This window comes from Phytophthora infestans, genomic scaffold (assembly GCF_000142945.1).
Source record: "Phytophthora infestans T30-4 supercont1.32 genomic scaffold, whole genome shotgun sequence".
In the NCBI taxonomy this organism is placed as follows: Eukaryota; Oomycota; class Peronosporomycetes; order Peronosporales; family Peronosporaceae; genus Phytophthora; species Phytophthora infestans.
In genome coordinates this window covers 1,280,505-1,284,180 of record NW_003303727.1, presented here as the reverse complement: position 1 = coordinate 1,284,180, position 3,676 = coordinate 1,280,505, and the positions used below count along the sequence as shown (strand labels likewise).

The following is a 3,676-nucleotide window of genomic DNA, read 5'->3' as shown; positions in this document are numbered from 1 at the left end:
GTAGCCGTAGTGTCGAAGGAATATCCAGAGTGTAAGCGTCACCAATGGTCTTGATCACCGTAAACGGCCCAATAAAGCGCGGCGCGAGTTTGTTCGCGCCGAGGTTGGGAACCCGCAGAGTTTCTGATACCTTCAGTCGACAGGAGCACTCGTTCGCCTGTCGTAAACGTGGCTGTGTTCTTGCGGCCAGCCTTATCAGCGTTCTCCTTCTGCTTGTCCACTGCGTCCTGCAGCGCGTCACGAACATAGCGAGTGACCGCTTAGCGCTGTAGTACGAAGTCGGAGACGACTGCGGAGTCGATCGGTCGCGCCGCATGCTTCGGCGCGTAGTTAGCTGGCGCAAGTGGGCTCGATGCGGAGCGTGTCACTGCGTTGACCGACGTGGGAACAGGGGATACACTCGAGATATCATTAGCAACCGGTGTATGTACCGGTTGACCCAGTACCGGTGTAGCCGCCGGAGACATCGCAGATGGAGTAGACGGCTTGTCGGCAGCTTCTTCCCCACCCAGAGTGGTGACACACGGCGCTGTGGGATGGCCCACGGCGAGGAGAGCAGGGACACGCGGGTGTCGCGCGTTGTTAACGAAGAAGGGCGTCAGCCCAGTCGACGCGTGTACCGCGTTGTTCAGAGCGAACTCGGCTAGTGGCAGAAACGAGCACCAGCTGGAGAACGACGTCGCGTAGCTTCGAAGGACGTCTTCGAGGACGCGATTTACGCGCTCCGTCTGGCCGTCCGTTTCCGGATGGGCTGCTGTGGACATCATTAGCTTCGAGCCCAGTAGCTCGAAGAGCTTTGACCAGAATGCCGACGTGAAGCGCGGGTCGCGGTCGGAGACGATAGATTCGGGAAGGCCATGATGACGGAAGACGGCATCAAGGAAGTGCACCGCGGTATCTGCCGCGGTGATCGCATCCGACGTCGGAATCAGGTGGACCATCTTGCTGAAGCGGTCTACGAACACCAAGACACCTGAGCGTCCTTTAGCATCGGGTGGGAGCCCGAAGATGAAGTCCATCGACACCGAGCGCCAGGCCTCGGTGGCCACTGGTAGAGGACGCAAGGGAGCCTGCGAAGACGAGGCAGGTTTCACGCGCTGGCAGGTCTCGCAGGTGCGCACCCACTTACGTACCCATTTGTACAGGTGTGGCCAATAAAAGTCGCGTGACACAGCGGAAAATGTCTTCTCGCGACCGAGATGAGCGCCCAGCGGGGCATCATGAAACTCATGGATAATCCGTGAGCGCAGATCGGGGTCGTTAGGGTCAACGACACGTGGGGCATCGAAGTTGTCGATGCTGTACGTCAGCAGCTCGTCCTCGAGACGATATCGGTGGATTTTGTTTCGTACAGAGCGGGAAAGGGCTCCCAGTGTGTCGGCGCTGGGTGAGCGGAGATGCTTCAGGATACTGGAGCACGTCGAGTCATGTTCGTAAGCAGCTCGGATCTCGTCGCGAAGTAGCATTACCGGGGAGACGCTCGTCAGGTTGACTCCTGTCGTCTCGCACATGGCACACTCGTCTACATCGTCTTCATCCAGTGAAGCTTGTCGACCCAATGCACTGCGTGGGTCGTAGTCGGGACGCCGAGACAAAGCGTCGGCGAGAATGTTGTTCTTGCCGGGTTTGTAGTGGACAACGAAGTTGTACTCAGAGAAGAACGAAAGCCAGCGGGCCATCCGCATGGAGAGATGAGGACTCTTCATCGCTGTCCTCAGCGATGCATGGTCGGTATACATCGCGAAGGTATCCTCACCCAACAAGTACACTCTGAACTTGATCAGAGCGTAGCGCATTGCAAGGAGCTCCTTGTCGTGAACATGGTAGTTGCGCTCCGCCGGCTTCATCTGCCTGGACTGGTAGCTTACGACACGCTCTCGACCTTCTTCATCGAATTGCATCAGCGCACAGCCGATGGCGAAATCGCTCGCGTCGCAGACGACGTGAAAAGGCTTTGAGGCATCCGGGAGCACGAGGATTGGGGCCTCAGCGAGACTCTTCTTCACCGAGTCGAAGGCGCCTTGATGTGCGGAAGTCCGCGACCACGACACATCTTTCTTCAACAACGAAGAGAGCGGCTGGATCAATCCGGCGTAATTCTTCGTGTACTTGTGGAGATAATTTGCGAGACCCAGCCACTGACGCAGTTCAGTGGGATTCTGTGGCGTAGGCCACGCACATATCGACGACACTTTCTCGGGGTCGGCGCGGACGCCGTTCTTGCTCACAAAGCAGCCAAGCACCGTAATCTCCGGCGCGCAGAATATACACTTCTTCAAGTTGGCATACAGCTTGTTTTCGCGCATCACTTGGAAGACTTGCCTCAGATGCTTCAAGTGGACTTCAAGCGCGCTGACGCCTCCCTCAGCGCGACTGTGTACGAAGATGTCATCGAAATAACTCGGTGCGAAATCGTGGAGCGGGCGCAGCACATGGGATACCATGCGATTGAACGTGGCGGGAGCATTCTTCAAGCCTTGTGGCATAACAAGCCACTCCCAGAGCATACCACTGGGAGTGCTTACCGCTGTGAGCGGTATGTCGCTCAGCCTCATGAGGATTTGGTAGAACCCATCGGTCAAGTCGATGGCACTGAAGACCTCACTACCCGACATTGCGTCGAGCACCATGTCCTTCCGAGGAATCGGCGTCTGGGCAGGGATGGTAGCGTCGTTCAGCTTGTTGAAGGCATGGACGATGCGCCATCCGCCCGTGGCTTTCTTCACACAGAAGGTCGGACTGGAGTGCGGCGATGTGCTCTCACGCACATGACCCGCCTTGCGGCGGCTCTCGAAGAAGTCATCGATAGCTTGGACCTGATCTCGCGGGAGCGGCCACTGCCGCGTCACACAATACTTCGAGCCGGGCACGAGATCGATCTCGTGGCGAATTCCTCGGTCAGCTGGTAGCTCAGCTGGGATCGTATCCGGAAAGACATCTTTATATTCGCGGGCGGACTCGTAGACTGGATTGCCGGATTCGCGTAGCGCTTCCCAAGACTGCGCTGCGAAGCGCTCCTCGCGGGCCGACTTCGGCTCAGCGCTCTTTGGGCGCGAGGGAGCGTCGCCATCACTGACTGCATTCACTTCGGGCGACGCCGAATCGGCGTCGGTGATCAGGCAAACCTGTTCGATTTCATCGCCCTTGAGGCCGCGAAGGAAGTTCTTCCAGGAGAGACCTGGAAGTCGAGTGATCGACCCTGCCTCGCTAGGTGGATTTGCAAGCTCGAGTGTTCAAAAAGACCCCTAGGCCCAACCCTCAGAGCCAATCCTTTTCCCGAAGTTACGGATCTATTTTGCCGACTTCCCTTATCTACATTCTTCTATCAACTAGAGGCTGCTAACCTTGGAGACCTGATGCGGTTATGAGTACGAACGAGGGTGCGAATAAATCTCTAGCCAGGATTTTCAAGGGCTGTCGTGGGCGCGCAGGACACTTCAAAAAGTAAAGTGCTTTGCCAAGGCATCCTCCTTATCGCCGGATAATCCGTTTCCAAGGTAGGATATGCTTGTTAAAAAGAAAAGAGAACTCTTCCCTGGGCACACGCTAGCGTCTCCTGGGTCGGTTGTGTTACCACATATTATCCACGTCTCGGTTCAGGAATATTAACCTGATTCCCTTTCGATACACGAGGCTGCGATACAAAACGCAAGGACGAACCCCACGCCTCAAACAG

At 56.6% G+C, this 3,676-nt stretch overlaps 1 non-coding gene across 1 annotated transcript; it reads right to left on the bottom strand.

The window, feature by feature from the left end:
- Nucleotides 1–3,234: 3,234 nt before the first annotated feature.
- PITG_33047 lies at nucleotides 3,235–3,676 on the bottom strand (the record flags this gene model as incomplete). The annotated part of the gene is made up of 1 exon (XR_009934441.1): nucleotides 3,235–3,676. It is a non-coding gene; the product is annotated as a 28S ribosomal RNA (ribosomal RNA).